This window comes from Lepisosteus platostomus, chromosome 13 (genome assembly GCF_059453375.1).
Source record: "Lepisosteus platostomus isolate fLepPlt1 chromosome 13, fLepPlt1.hap1, whole genome shotgun sequence".
NCBI classification, from domain to species: domain Eukaryota; kingdom Metazoa; phylum Chordata; class Actinopteri; order Semionotiformes; family Lepisosteidae; genus Lepisosteus; species Lepisosteus platostomus.
In genome coordinates this window covers 24,656,218-24,673,287 of record NC_142623.1, presented here as the reverse complement: position 1 = coordinate 24,673,287, position 17,070 = coordinate 24,656,218, and positions in this window count along the sequence as shown.

Genomic DNA, 17,070 nt, shown 5'->3' with positions numbered 1-17,070 from the left:
TTCGAGAAATACCCATGGAGCATGAAGCACATATATTTAGATTTCGGAGCCCTCAACTTGCAAACTCTCAGGGCCAGGGTCTCCAACTCGCAAACACTTCTGTCCTATTAAGATCTCCTTTGAGATCATCAAGAGGTTTCTTCCCATCAGTGAATCATTTGGGCTTCTACAGGCTCACCGGACTGTACCTCTAACTCTTGCTCTCACTCCCTAGCTTTTGTGGAGCAGCAGTGGAAGGTCCTCTATTCAGTCAATCCCATTTTGGCAAGAACCAGACTAATGGCAGACCGATATGGCAATGACTGAGGCTGCTGTTCTTGAGGCCTTTCCTGCTGTCACTAGGATCCTCCCTTCTTATAATCACCTCAAATGGAACCTCCTGATCCCTCACTCAGTTTTGAAGCCTCCTTCATAATTGAGTGGTCCTTCACTCTAATCTAGAGTCTCAGTTCCCAGATGACGTACACTTCATATTGGAACTGCTTCCACCTCTGCTGTCACACTACACAAGGATGGATACTAGTTCTCTCACAACCAGTCAGCCAGAACTTCCAGGTCTGCCTTCAGCGGCTGACATAACATTCAGATGTCACCAGGCCGGGTCTTACATTGATATTTCCCACTCCTTGTCCATTCACCCATGGAGCTTCTCACTTTGCTCTCACACACTCCAGGAGCTTCCCACTCCACTCTAACAGAGGTCAGCTGCTAGAAAAGTAATTTCTTTCGTACAATGCCAATTCAACGTTCTCCAGGGCTCCTCTACTATGTGTACTTTCTGGCACACCCACTAGCACTATACCACACTGTTACTCAGACTAATCTCACACTATTACTCACATACAGAGGACTCACGGACAGCCCTGTTCTCACACTCACACCCTGTTTTTGCCGTCCTTTTCCATTCTCTCATCCAGTCCCTTCTGGTCCATCCTTGCAGTTGCTTTTCTTGTAAGAAAGGGTTGACCACAAAAGTTATATTTCTGCTTCAGATGTTAATGAGATATTTGAGAACAAAACTAATTTTCTGTACTTATTGAAACAATCATATTAACAAATCTATAATCCAGTGAAAATTTAACTTCTATATTTCAAAAAGTGAAACATTTCTATGGCTAGAAAGATAAAGTGAATACCAGCAAATGGAGATATTCATAACTTTCCTTAATACATAGATTTAATACTCTTCTAGGGGGAAATAAGTCCTATTCCTGTCAAAGGGGACCAGCATAGCTCATACTTATATAGACCATGCCAGGAGATGCCCAGATAGAAAAAGTGTTGTTTGCTATCATACCACAATCTAGTGTACCTTTGCAGGCTGCTGAGAGTTCAAAGCCACAGGTGAAGTGGTACATCCTGGGGTCACATATCTCTGAGCATGAAAGCTTGAACATCATCCTGGCACAGGGTCTGATGTTATTGGCATTGATTGAGGGTGTTCTGGCTTGCACAGTCCCTGCTGAACTACCACTCCCGAGGAACATTCCAAGAGCCAAGCAGTGTGCAGTTTTGGACCTCTCGTGAAACAATCTGATCCCTGGTGTCGTTTGAAGGTTCAGTGGAGCACCAGACCCTCAAAGAAAGTACAGTCCCAAAATGCATGGCCCTGTGGCAGATCACACAGATCTCCCCTGTTATCCAGTGGAATAATGGCCCTCTCCAAAAACTGAGAAATGGCAGGGGTCTTATGTATAGTAGGAGAGATATCACTACCCTCCAACAGGCCAGTTTTACAAGAAAGGCAAATTGATGTATAATGCACAACATCTATACTGTCCACAAGTTATACAGTGGACTGTGGAGTCCTATCTTTGCTACAATCTCCCTGTCTGTGTAGAAGAGGTGTCATGCAAGGTGCCGCTGGACATGGGGTCAATGGTTACTATTGTCTATCCTCTTTTCCTCCCCTTGGACACACAGTTGGAACCAACCGACTTGAGGACAAGAATGATGTTATGGTACTGTGCCCTAGCTGAAAACTGAACACTTGTGCGGGGCTGAGGCTCGTCTGAGGGCTGGAGAATAAGGAAGTAGCAGTATTTATCCAAATCGCTGAACCGTAAAACAAGTCTTCACAGGTGTAGGTTGAAAAACCGGAATGTCAGAACTTTAGCCAGGGGAGTAAAAAGGTGTACAGGGAAAAAGAGCTCCTCTGGTGAACCAATACCGAGCATAGTGAATAGGGAATTGAGTCCTTATATACAGTAGTTGGATACCGACGTGAGTGATTGGGTAATTGGGTAATGTGTCTGCTTGATTGGGAATTGGTAAGGGACTGTGAGGGATTATAATTGGTAAGGGACTGTGAGGGATTATGTGAAACTGTGACACATTTGAATAGTTTTGTTCATGGTCTTAAGTATATTCTCTTTATGAAAATACTGTTAATGCTGTAAATTAGGGCAGACATAAATACCCAGATAAACCTTAAAGAAATGCAATAATGGGGTGAAAACAAAGATGTCATAGCAGTGACTGTACCTTTGTCTAAAGAAGGCCTAAACTAAAACATCAATTAAAGGAGATCCCTGACACAGATAATAATCTGGCATTATTAGGATAATCCTGTCCTGTTGGCTTTTTAAGAAGGTTGTTTGGTTATGATCCTATATATTAAAGTGACATGTTTCTCATGTGTGGACTTTTCTCTAATTTTTACTTCCTATTTTCACTGTGTGTCACTTACTGGTCTGATTAATTTTTATTCTACTACTTTCAGACTTTTCTACTACAATCACTTTTGTTAAATATTCCTGTTCCTTTTTTTAATTCTTTTTTTAAAGCATACAGATTTTTTATGTTCTATTGCTTTCATGGATTTTTTATTTTTGTGTTCCCAGTCACACAATTACTATGTTGATCTTGATGTTGTTTCTGTCTAAAGCGATGCAGTCAGACCTTTTCTATTTGACAGTCCATAGAACTGTAAGTCTTTACCTTCTGTGTGTCACAAAGAGCATACTTCAGCTGCCAACATGCAATTTAGTTTATTATTATTATTTTTGGCAAATCAAGGAAAGATGTGTGAGCTCATCAGGAGTGCAATGAGTGCAAAAGGAGTGGAAGTGTTGTCTGTGAAGTTATTTTCACAGCATACATTCCTGATAAGGGAAGCTCAAATTTCTTTGTTTTCTCTGATGTGTTTGTTGTATGGTGAGTGCATTTAGATATTGATAGATTATTAGATAAGACTTTATTGATCCTGAAAGGAAATTGATGTGTTACAGCAGCCCAGCCCAAGACAAGCAAAAACAGACATCAGAATAGACTAAAAATTAAAGTACAGCAATACGAAATAAAATATATAGAGTTAGGTGTGTGCAAAATATGCTAATAGACACTGTAAAACAATAAAATATGTGCAAAATGCGCATAGGTATATACAGATTGAAAGTACCACAGTATATTAATGCTGTGTCCAAAAAGTACATTAGTGCAACATGCTGTCCATAGATGAGCAGATGAAGGGCTAACAGTCCTAGCCTAGGGCAATGTTATACACCCTGACAGCCGCTAGGAGGAAGGACCTGCGGAAACTCTCCGTTGAACACCGTAGCTGGAGCAGTCTGTTACTAAAAGTGCTCTAATAACAGTCCCATGTAGCTGATGAGAGGCGTTGTTAATGATGGCTATGAGCTTGGTCAGCAATCTTTTCTCTGCCACCACCTCCAGGGGGTCAAGGCTCAGCCCCAAAACACAGCCAGCCTTTTTGATGAATTTATTGAGTCTATTTACAGTACATCTGTTGCCATGATGATGCTGACCCAGCACAGAAGATCACCACTGATTCATAAACAATGTGTAACAGTGTTCCATTTACACCAAAGGACCTGAGCCTCCTAAGAACATAGTCGGCTCTGACCTTTCTTGTACAGGGCATGTTAACAGTCCACTCCATCTTATCATCCAGGTGTACCCCTAAGTACCTGTAGGACTGCACCACCTCTATGTCCTCACCCTGGATGGAAACAGGGTTCAGAGGAGACTTATTCCTTCGAAAGTCCAAGACCATTTCTTTAGTCTTGCTGGTGTTTAGCTGGGGATGGTTAAGATGACACCACTCCACATATCTGGTAATATATGTATACATTCCTCCTCCCTCCTCTCACTTATACACCCCACAATCGCAGAGTCATCTGAAAACTTCTGCAGATGACATGCCTCAGAGTTGTACTTGAAGTCAGAGGTGTAAAAAGTGAACAGGAATGGAGCAAGGACAGTCCCCTGTGGAGCCCCAGTACTGCTAACAACCTGTTCGGACACACAGCTCTGTAGCAGTACACATTGTGGCCTGCAGGTCAGATAGTCTATAATCCAGGAAACCAAGGGAGTGTCCACCTACGCCACCCTTATCTTATCTCTCAGTAATGGGGGATGGATGGTGTTAAAGGCACTGGAGAAATCAAAGAACATAACTCTCACAATGCTCCCAGTCTTTTCCAGGTGAGAGTTATTTCTGTGTAGCAGACAGATGACTGCACCCTCCACCCCCAAGTGTGACCAATAGGTGAACTGCAGGTTGTCCAGTGCTGTATTCACCAGGGTTCTTAGGTGGTCCAGTACAAGCCTTAACAGAGTTTTCATCAGGTGTGATGTCAGTGCCACTGGTCTGTAGTCATTCAAGACTTTAGGGTGCCCCTTTTTGGGAACTAGCACCAGGTAAGATGTCTTCCAGAGCACTGGAACCCTTTCTAGTCTCAAGCTCAGGTTGAAGATGTACTGCGGCAGATATGGTACCTGTATGCTGTGATATGTTAATGAAATTGGATGTGTACTTATTGTTGAAGATTATTCTTTTCACAAGTGTACTTCTGCAACGTTTTCTACCTTTTATGTTTTTTTTTCTAATCCTGTAATAAAATCCTTTGCTTTGTCTGCCTTCTTGTTGTCTTTCATAATGTGTTTTCTACCCAGTGCTTCCAATTCAGGGTCACAGGAATCCAGAGCATATGCCGGCAAGCAACAGGTGCCAAGCAGGGTATACCCTGAACTGGACCCCATTCCAGTTCATTCATTTCTTGTTAGAAGTTTGATCTATACTCCTTCAGCCCTGTGTGGAAAAAAGTGTCTTCTGTTGTCGGTTACAATCCACTTTCACAATTGCACTTAATTATTTTCCACTTTGGGTCCTATTTTTTCTTGATCATTTTATAAAATACTTTCTTTATCCTTTTATTTTTCTCCTGAAGAGACAAAATGAACTTTAACTCACCCTGTCTTGTAGGAAAGCAGTAAGAACAATAATTTTGTTTGTGCAGGTGTAAAGATTTGCATACAATATATTGACAACTCTTCAGAAGTCCTCTTTCCAGTGCCTCAGTTTAATTAGCTCAGAGGCACATCACATGAATCTTTGGCTCAGGAATGAAAAGATTGAATAAGATGAACAGTGGACATTTCTCTTTATGTTTGGGTAAGTGTTACAGCTTTGTTTAATATATTTCATTTTTACTGAAGGACACTATGGTATATAATCATCATATAATCATAAAAATAAAATTCTTCTCAAAACAAACTTTTATTCTGAAATTGTTTTTGTTGTGTTATTATTTCCCTCTTATTTAGAAGAACATTCTGTTGTTGAAGTACACATTGTGATACATATTTGTTTAATCTTGTCTTGTGTGCTCAGCACAATCATTGCTAGCATTAATATCTCTTGTGTATAATCTTTGTTCTTTTTCTTTAATCTATCTATGTTATGAATTAAGGTACTTTATTTCAAAGTTTTTACAAAATTGATAAAATTATCAATTTGGAACAACAACAAATTAAGATTTTTTTGATGGAGAAAAAGTGTCCTCAGCATTAAAAATTGAGTAAATACTTTTGCTAAAATTCTGGATTCTATTCTCCAATAATATCCAGATACACATTAACCTAGGGTTTGAAGTTGATATTGATAAGTAAGGAATGAGTAATCGTAATAATCAAGTGAAACCAATATCTTTAATTGCATTAGCTTATGTGTCATGTATCATCAGTTTATATTAATTGTTCTGAAGATTTTGAATCCTGTCCCTTTTACTTGAACAGTGTCTCTTTAATGCAGTAGTTACTGTAGGTCAGACCTGGGTAAAAAGAGTACTGTACAGTATAACACCATACTCAATCAATTTTGGAATACATCAAGTCATTGATGTATTTTTATCCTTTTTATAATGTGTGTCAATTAAGAAAATAACATTAAAACAGAATACCATTATTCCCATCTAGCATATTTGGCTTCTAGCAAGCTAAATTGTCTAATGACTTAATCCATCTTTTTCTATAAGGAGCAGGGGTATCATCATCAACAACATGACTAGGTAGATTGTTCCAGATAGGCTCCTTTACAGTATGTACAAATATGCACTTTCTGTGATTTCTACTTGTGCAGTCTAATTCTTGTTTCACTGATTATTCTAAAGAAGTCATTTTTAGTGAAAGATTTTTAAAGACCTGTAAATCATAAAAAAAAACAAAACCTCCTTTTAGGAACATCTGGGATATTGCTGAACTGTGAATTTTCTCCCATTTCAGCTACAGAAAAGTCACAGTTGGCCTCATGGTGTCATCCCTAAGCAGTTTTCTCCTTGCATGGCTGCTCAAGTTTGGACAGTCAGTCTGTTCTAGGCAGTGTCTAGGTGCTATTAATCAATTGGACCACACTGTAAGACACAGTGAGGGTCTTTGACATTTTTTACATATACTGTATATCTCCTGATCTTTGTACAGCTTGTCCCTGGATTGTTCATTGGCCTTTATCAGTGAATTTCACTTGAAATGTATTATTTCCTAGAGATGTATTCATTCTAAGATCAGATGAACCACTATCGTTGCAATTCTGCTGTCATATATTCTGCTTATACAGACTTACACAAATGTTAAGTCTTATGTTAGGGTATTGAACCTATTGTTTTGTGAAAAGAAAGCAAATAGAGTTGTAGGCAAAACAGTGGAAATACCTGGTGTCCTGAATGCAAAAGAGTGCTGATGTTTTTCCTAAGACGCCTAATATTACAATGAAGCAAAAAAGTGGATTAGTTGTCAAAGTACCTGTGAAAGGTATGTCCTAGGATGAAAGTTAAAACACTAAGCATAGTTCAAATAATGTGAAATCAGACACACGTGTTTTTTCGTATGCTTTTCATAAACAAGCCATACAGCAAACTATGATATTTGTAAATGTGGTTTTAATTTAATTTATGTGGTTTAATTTTCCACCATACTGCTGAATTTTTAAAGATATACCAGTAGTACAAAATGTGTACTAATTAAATTAATCTGTACTCTGGTACTCTAGTCATAAATTTGGCATCGATTGCTTGGCTCAGGGCTAACTTCCTGGCCATAGGATGAGGAGGCTAGGATTCCCAAAAGAACTAAGCAGAACCATAAACCACTAATGCTGTATCAGGGTAAGCATGGAGAAGGTAATAGAAGTGTTCTGTGATGTAAGGTTTGAATTTCATGATAAGTTGAAAGGACCTCCTCAGATGTTCCTTAATTAATTATAGATGTCAATGTTATCTAAATGGTCAAGGACCAATTTTTGTTTCCAATTGTGTCAAAACTTTTTGAATAAAGGGATGAATGATGAATGAGAGGCGACGGTAAACTCAGAGAAAGCCAATAAGCTGTGAACCATTGACCTTAAAAATAGATTCCAAAGCCAATGAAAGGGGCCATATAAAACTCTTTGGACAAGACTAATAAGAAAAAGACAGCTCTTTCCAGTTTGTTAAAGATAAGTGCAATTTCAATCAAAAGTGGTGTGGTGGTATAAGAATGCTTCTGATGATACAAGTTTGAGAAGATACAAAAAAATGCCATGGGCATAAAGTGTGTGGCATAAAAGAAGTAATCAGCACGGACAGAAGTTTTCTTTGTGCAAAACCGAACTAACAGGAAGGTGGAAAAATATAAGTGAATGTGGTCAAGCTTGTCATGAGGCAGAGAGAGTGTAAATTCTTTGGAAGCGAGAATGATTCCAAGAACTGGCACAATAATAGGATCTATTGTCTTGAGCTGAGATTTAAACAAGTACAGCAAGAGTGATGATTGTATGTTGAAAGGAAGTAGAAAGTAGAAGTGAGGGAGTGAGGGAGGAATTTACTAATGTTGATTAATTTTGAACTCTTGTCATTGCTGGTGTGCATCGGGAATGGCTGATGCGGTTTCCTGTGGAAATACAATGGAACACATTCTGAGCTTATTGAGTGGTTGACAGTTTAGGAATATGACAGTGTGGGTATAGCAGAGAGGAAAACACCTACTGGGAGAAAATAAACCTGTGGCAGTCTTTATAATGCGTCCAGGCAGCTAGGTATATTACACATTGTGGACACTGATTCTGGACTTGGGCTCTAATTCTGTATGTAAAAAGTTATTGCACTGACCCAGAAGCAGCAGAGGCTTGGAAATACCTGTATTGACATAGGTAATGCGTAAGTTGTACAGGAACCAGTTGCTGATGTATGCCAGTGAGCAGGATATTATAATGTTCTCCAGTTTTCAGCTGGAAAGGTTATGAGCAAGTTATGACAATGACATTATTGTGCTGGTACTGTTTGCCATGATGTCAAGCACAACTTGCCTAAATCAAGATGAACTCTAGAGAAACGTATTTGCACTGAGAAATAATTACTTGCTGCAAGTAAAGAAGCATTAGAACTTTGGATTCTTTTTTAGATAATGTGATAGAGTATGTCTAGTGGTAGAGGAACTGAGTGATGTGTTGGATTGATAGCGAAATTGCTCTAGGTGCACTAAATATAAATGCATTGACCTGTTTGATTGGTTTTATTACTACTGTATATAGGAGGATTGTGTTTGTAGTCCATTACAGTAAAAGGCAGTTGTCTTGCGGTCAGGAACGACAGGGGCAAAAGTGGAAGCTGGGTAGAATTAAAAACTGTGGAACACTCACTAACTGAGCTGGGGGTAGGATGGCGGACAGACCTGGGGCTGAGAAGAAGGCATCAGGAGCAGCAGAGGACAAGGAAGATCAGTTTCGATGCAGGAGAACTGAAGCTGAAGAGAGTGCAGGAGAAAAAAGTGAAATTAAATAAATTTTTCAGGTAGAAGAAGGAGCATGGCTTGAAATTCAAGGAGTGAGTAGTGCAGTATAATAAGAGGAAGCAGAATGAAAAAAACAGATACAAACTGAGAAAGAATATTGAAAGAAGAAACAAACATGGGAAGAAGGTAGAATAGATTGTGTTTGGGTTGGCAGTTGTAGCAGCCCAAGGGTTATGTCATCGCCACTGGCATAAGCATGGTGAATGACCACAGTTGAACTTCAGAGAAACAGTGAAAAAGCAGAAGAGACACCAGTGGACAGAGAAAATTATCACTTTCCTGATTGTTATTTGGAGCTCAGTCCAATGAATACAACAAAAATGTGAGGAGAGTCTCAGAAGGCAAAGGCATGGGCAGCACAGAAGTCTTTGCAACAGGCTATAGCACTCATAAACTATTATTACTATTTTATTAGCCTTCAAATATTATAAAGAATTCATGATTTTCGCTCTCTTTAAATGTATTAGTTTATCCCAGCCCAAAATAACATGACAAGAAAAAACAGCCATGTTCAGAACGTGATGGTAAGAAATTGATCAATGTTCCTGGTCATTTTATGTATTAATTATTTTTCTAATTATAATTATTTCTTCTTGTACAGCCTATCTGCTTTCATGGTGTAATTTACCAGCTGGTAAGTAAACATGCTCTAATTGTTTAATTGATTTTTCCAAGACAGTCCATTATTTTTGAATATCCTTTAAGTGTACAAATAAATGGCCAATAAATGGAAATGATTCTTGCTTACAACAACAAAATGATCACATACCATTTAGTTGCCTTAATACCATGAGTAATTATACTAATTGTTTAGTCTCATCTTTCTGTATAATTGGTCAACAAGGATGAAGTTTCCTATTTTAAGCATTTTACTGATTTCAGTGAAATTATTATATAAAAGGAAGGAATGCAAAATGAAAGACTTAGACAATCACATCTGGCCAAGTGCTGGCTGGCATCAGGACCAGAAGGGCAGACAAAAAGATAGCTTGAATCCCCTAGAGGAGCCATGACTGTCACACTATTTTTTCCATTTGTTGTACATTATTTTTTTCAGTATGTGCAATTCATGCAGTAGACTTGTGTTTTACACAAAGTATTCTAATGTAAATTTGTATCTACATGGTCAGCGACACAAAATAAATAAAAAAATCAAGTATGATGGAAATGTCACAAATTAAAATCTGGCGCGGCACACACCTGGGCTACACTATGGTTTGGGAACTAGTTACAAAGCCTATAACATGCTGGTGCTTTATTGTGCGGAATCACTCTCAATATGGCTCATAAACTGAATAAAGTATGAAGGAGAAGTAACAACGATGGTGACCAGTTTGGCGACTGTATGTATCTGGAATGAATCTTCGATTCTTTGAGCTATGAATCTGCTGTGTTCCTTGCATTTTATTATTATAAAATTTTAATTAGATCTATTTTGTACACTGTACAGTACTGTATTTGCTCTATTACTGTTTTCATGATACTTTAACATACATATACTACTTACTGTACTGTGTATACACTTACAATTGATTTTACTTGTTTAAGGGAGGGGAATAGGAGAGTCTAAGGGGATATTCTGAATATATGCAGTTTTGCTTATATACAGTACGCTAATGAACCTGACTACTACCTTCTAACTGAGTCTTCTACTCAGGTTTCATATAATGGGTATTTCTTTAAGTTTCTTTGAGTAATTTTTTATTTTATCATTGCCTTTTTATTTTACAAGACAAATTAAACTGCTGATGTTACGCACAATCATCTAAAATGAAATGAAGCTATCTTGTTAGGAGAACAGGTTATATTTATATTTTTAACTTTAAAACATGTTTTGATGAGGGTAATAGCAAAAAGTACAGTAGCACATAGTTACATTCATTTAAGAGATTGCTCTGGTGGAAAGAAATATGGATATATTACTTTTTAAATTTTGATTTTCAGATTTTGGTTAGTTTAATTGATGTGTAAGCCTCCTTTTTGTAGTGTTGCCATTCTTTGTTTTGTTACCTTTACAATCAATTAATGAAAAGATATTTAAAAATGTTAAGGTACCAACATCTTCCATAGTAATCTCCTCAAAGCATCTTAAGTGCATTTTCTATGTGGGTTCCATATCCTTGTGTGTTAATCAGGAAAAGTTCCCTTGGATAGATTTTGTGAATATTTTAATAGACTTTATTAAATTTGTTCTAGTCTTTTCTTTTTAAATTTGTACTTTTTAAGTTATTTTATTTTGAGTATTAATTCTTTTGAAGTAAGAGATAAAGAAAAGGGAGTCTGAGTTCCCACAAGTGTTCATACCTAGTAAGGTTAGGCAACTTTAGGGTCCAATTCAACCTAACCTGAATTCCGCCTTTCAATTCAGGTTACGGGGAAGTTGGAGCCTATCCTAGCAAGCTATGGGCACAAGGCAGGGTACATGCTGAATGGGATGCCAGTCCATCGCAGGGCAGACACGCATACTCTCATACTTTGGATTAGTTTTTTTTAATTCTAATTTTGACAATTAACAATCAACCTAATAAACCTACCAGTATATTTTCAAAAGAAATCAGAGCACTAAGGAGAACGTACAAACTCCACACAGATAGGATGGTTCAAATCCCGCGGCTTGCAGAGGAATCCTACTCCGTTGGGCCCCTGAGCAAGGCCCTTAACCTCAACTGCTCCAGGGGCGCTGTATGAATGACTGACCCTGCGCTCTAAACCCAAGCTTCTCTCCCTGTCTGTGTGAGAGCAAGTTGGGGTATGCGGAAAGACAAATTCTTAATACAAGACATTGTATATGGCCAATAAAGTGATCTTATCTTATCAGAATCAAAGTCGAGTGAAAGGCCCCCAAACATTCAGAAAACCTCCAAGTTAAATACCAAAGAAGCTGAGTTCGGATTGGTCTAGAAGCTGATTACGAATGACGTATTATGGCAAAGTGGATGAATCAATGAACCAATGGGGAGGGAGAACAACCAAAGTCAGGAAGTGTGGAACACAGAAACAAAACAAACATGAAAACAAACATCTAATATTTGTACAAATGGAAAACACAAAGAAAAACAAATCTTCTTTAAACTCTTGAAAGGGCATCAGCCAACACATTTCCTTCTCTTGTGGAGAATTTCCAAATTATAATTCTGGATAATCAAAGACCAGCACATCAGACGCTGATTTTGATTATACATACAGTGCAGAAACACCAAAGGGTTATGGTCATTGTAAACAATTACAGGTAGGTGGCTAGAACCTACATAAACTTCAAAATACTGTAAAGAGAGAAATACCGCAAAAGCTTTTTTCTCAATTGTCAAATAATTTAACTGATGTTTATCAGTTCTTTTTCGAAAAGTGATCCATTCTTATCCTCCTGTAATACTGCTCCTGCTCCCACAACGCTTGCATCAAACTCCAATTTAAATGTTAAAGAGAAATCAGGGGCGGCAAGTACAGGAATACTACACAAAAGAGCTTTCACGCTCTCAAATCAATGCTGACATTCTTTGGACCAGGTGAATGTTTTGTTTGGGCTAAGTAAACTCGTCAGTGGGTTTAGTACATTTTTATTTTTTTTACAAAAACCTCTATCTAGCCATACCTAAAAGTCTAACTTGGAACTCATATATGGTGGATATCTTAGCTTCTTTTTTTTTCTAACTTGACGTTGTCCAACCTCTTTTCCTAAGTAACACACAGTGGCTTTTCCGAAATCACATTTTGCGAGGTTGAGCATTAGATTTGCCTTCTCTACATGCTCAAACATCAATTTTAACAAGGCCACTTGTCCCTTCCAGTCCATCAAATAAATAACTCTCATCCAAGTATGCATTGCAATTTTGTACTTCTGCTAAACCTTTAGCAGTTGACTAGCCTCTGGAAAGTGGCAGGTGCATTATGTAATCTAAATGCCAATGAGACAGCGGACATTGTAGTCTTGTCTACATCACTATCTTGCGAAGTCTCTCTATTCACATAAGCATTCAACATATTTACATGACACACTCGAGTCTGTCTCTTGCAGTCAGGAGTTCGAATAACATAATCTGTATCTACTATTGTGTACTGTCCAGAAGTAAGTGCTGAAAGGGCAGAACCAGGAATGGGTAGAATAACTAAAACTTTGTCATCAGGTTTAAATATGTGGACAACAGCTTTCTTGCCGTGACACCGTTTCATGCCTTTCTGCACCACTCCTAATGTCTCCCTTGCTAATGAACAAGCATTATGTAGCATGTACTGTACATAGCAAGCATTATCTCCTTTAACACTTTTAATGGATGTATGTCCGAATATAATTTCTGTGGGACTAAAACCCAGAGATTCTTGTATAGATTCTCAAACTGCAAATAATATTAATTGAATGCCTTCATCCCAATCTTTTCCTGTTTCATGACAGTACTTTCTTAACATAGATTTAATCGTTTGGTGAAATCTTTCAAGAGCTCCCTGCAATACTTGAGTAAAAAGTCTTGATATAAAATTTGTGTCTTGATCAGACTGTACTATTTTTGGTAAGCTGAACATTGAAAAGAACTTAATGAGTGCCTTAATAACACCAGACGCAGTCATTTTTAAAGTTTTAAATTAAAGTGCTTCTGGGAACCTTGTAGCATCACACATGATTGTTAACAAAAATTGATTTCCAGATTTAGATTTTGGTAACGGACCAACACAATCAACAATGACAATGTTCAGAAGGTTCGCCAATAACTGGAATTGGGTACAACGGAGCAGGTGGAATCACCTGATTTGGTTTTCCAGTATGGTGGCTTGTACTGTATGACATTCTTTACAAAATTTAACAATGTCAAACTTCAAACCAGGCCAAAAGAAATGTCTAAGGATTTGATTGTATGTTTTCGTGGTTCCCAAATGACCCAATAATTGGTGATCATGGATGAGAGCAAGTATTTGTTTACGATTGCCTAATGGTATCACTATCTGGAATACTACATTCCAGTCCAGATCTGCTGTAGTATTTGAACACCATTTTCTTATAAGTAACCCGTCTTCCATGAAATAAGCCATTTTCTTCTCTTTAGCTTCCTTGAGACTAATTACAGAAGAGAAACATTTAGCTAAAGTAGGACCACTTTTTGAGCAGCTGCTAACTGTTCTTGAGATAATTTCCCTTTTATTTAATTATTCAGAACACTCAATCCAACATCTAATCTTTTTGATGAGATCTGTTTCTTATCCTCATTTACTAAAAAAGCTTCATACAAATCTACTAAGTCACCTAATGTCTTTGAGCACGAGTAACTGCACACGTAGGAAATGCATCAGGAAATTGTTCTACGAGTTCATTGTGAGCATGAATTTCTGGTTCATCAAGTTTCTAACACTGGCTTTGCATTTCCAACAGCCAGGTCACTTCCTAGTATAAATCTTATACCTTTTATTGGTAATGAAGGTCGGATACCAAGTTTCACGAATCCCTTAATTACTGTAAATCACAGTTCAAATAAACTCTATGCAAGGGTACCTTCACAATTCCCATTTCGATTCCTTGAATTAATATGCTAGAGTTACAAGAGCTTTCATCTGAAAATGGAAATGTGTCAACAATGATAAAGGATTGGGCTGCTCCAGTGTCCCTTAGTATTTGAATTTCTGTTTGATTCCATGTTCTCCTGTTAACAAAACCAATACTTTTAAAATAAACAGTTCATAACTGGGATCTGGTGTATCAATTTTATTAATCAAAGAAGTAGTATCTCTGGAAATAGTCTTGCTAACCCCAACACTCTTAGCTTGCTGAGCACTTTGTTTACACTTAAGGGCCGTACAATCAGCAATGATATGACCTTTTCTGCGACAATAGAAATATTTGCGTGTTTCTGTCGAACGCGATGCTTTAATTGTAATCGGATTTTCTCTAAATTGTATTCTAGGTTTAGGCAGAGCTATTCCGTGGATGCTGACGTAAAGACATTTTTGTGGATGAGCCCAAACTTGTCTGCTAACACTGCTGCTTGTGAAAGCGACATAACCTTTTGCTCATTTAAATAAACAGCTATTTGCTATGGCAAATTATTTTAAAAATCCTCTACTAAAATTTACTCTTGTAACGAGTTAAAATTGGTCACTTTGTTCACTACACACCATTTGTCAAAGAGATCCCTTCTCTCTGGCGAATTCCACAAGTTTGTCCTGACCCTTTCTTGAGGTTACAAAACTTCTGCCTGAACGGACGTCCTTGCTCACAAGTGCAAAGATCTGTAATTCTGCCAACTTCTCAAATACAATTATCTTAATATCTCTTTTAAGAAATTGCCGCAATCTGGAGCAATTCATCCTTCCTTCACCTTTCCAATTGCTCCAAGGAAGGTTCGTCCATGAATTTTTGCAAATCAAAAGTATCCATAATTACTTTGACAAAACACAATCCACAAATTGGAATGCAATACCAGACCTTATTCAAAATACCAATAAAACTATCCGATCCAAATGTGCAATAATACAAATGCCAAAAAAAGTTCCTACAACCCAAAATTGTGAAAACCCAAACAAACAGGGGAGGGGGGGAGTGGAATAGATCCTGGACAAGCCGCCAATAATGTTACACACCCCTATAGTCTAGGAGTATATGGAGTGCGACATTAAGGAATTCCAGGCATGCAGGGAGAAATCTTTGGTGTGGGGAAAAGAGAGTTGTAATGAATTTGGATAGGTAATCAGATGTACAATTTGAATAGGTGACTGGTTTGGGGGTAAAGGAAAACACTAATTCGGGAAAAGGAAATATGAGTGGTGCCAAAGGAATGAAAATAACAAACAAAATGGAACCGGTTAATTAAGTGAGGGGAAGCTAACCTAACTACAAAACAAAACCCGAAAGACCAGGTCTTCGGCGTCTTCTAACGCTCTAGCTAACCTACACTGACTACCCAAAAACCATACAAGACAAAAGGCACTCACCCGTACTAAACTAGTGTTTCTAATATGAAGACAAACTACGTGTGCACAATGTTACCCAACAATCTTAACTAATTAACTAATTAATTCATCGGTCAAGCCTTGATACAATTCACAAAAGAGTCTAACAGATTTTAAATTGTCAGGCATTTTCTTGATGGCAAAGGCCTCTTCATATGTGGAGCAACCTTTCTAATTTGTGCAACTACACCACTGTGTCGGCCTGTCATCGCCCCATCACCGTCCGTACAAACTCTGATACATTTGATCCAGTTGATGCCATTCTCTTCGATAAATTCATTCAGAAGCTGAAATATATGCTCCCCCTTAGTTCCTGTTGGCTTACAGAACAGAAAGTCCTCATGGGACGTACCCTCAAACTCCTATCTAACGTAAACGAGCAAAATGGCCAACTCAAGACATCTACAGACTCATCTAATTGCAGTGAAAAGCATCTGGTCATCTTAACATGCTCTATCAGTGTACTTTTGATATCCGCCATATCAATAATTGTATGAGTGACTGTGTCTTTCGGAGGGGGCACAGGTTGAGCTGTTTAGCAGCCTTTTCTCCACACATAATACGTGTCAGCTCTTTTGTCAACAGTAAACAAAGTTATTTAAAAATAGTATGAGGCTTACCTGCTTTAGCAATCCGCAAGTTTGAATTTTTCCCTGTTTCTGTTTCAGGAGTCCGTCTCAGAAGTTAAAAGACATTTTTATTTCATGGGAGTGAAACAGAGATGCTTGGTGTATTTTTCTCAAATTAACCTAAAACAGTTCTTAAATATTTTTCTATCTATCATGCTTTCCTGTGCTCACAAGATTGCCAGGGTTCGTAGTACGCATTTCTATGCTTTCCTTTGCTTACAACATTGACATTGTTCCAAAATCACGCACATTCTCTACCTCCCTATTTGCTGGAGATAACTTTTTCTAAATACAATTGGTCACTTGCGTTCGTAGCACGCATTCCTTTAGAATGGTATAGAATTACATGGTATGGAATGGTATAGAATTGTTCTTGTGTTCACTCAAGTGTTAGAGTTCTCTGTATTGCAGTACGTAGGTTGCGTATTTGACACAAACTAAT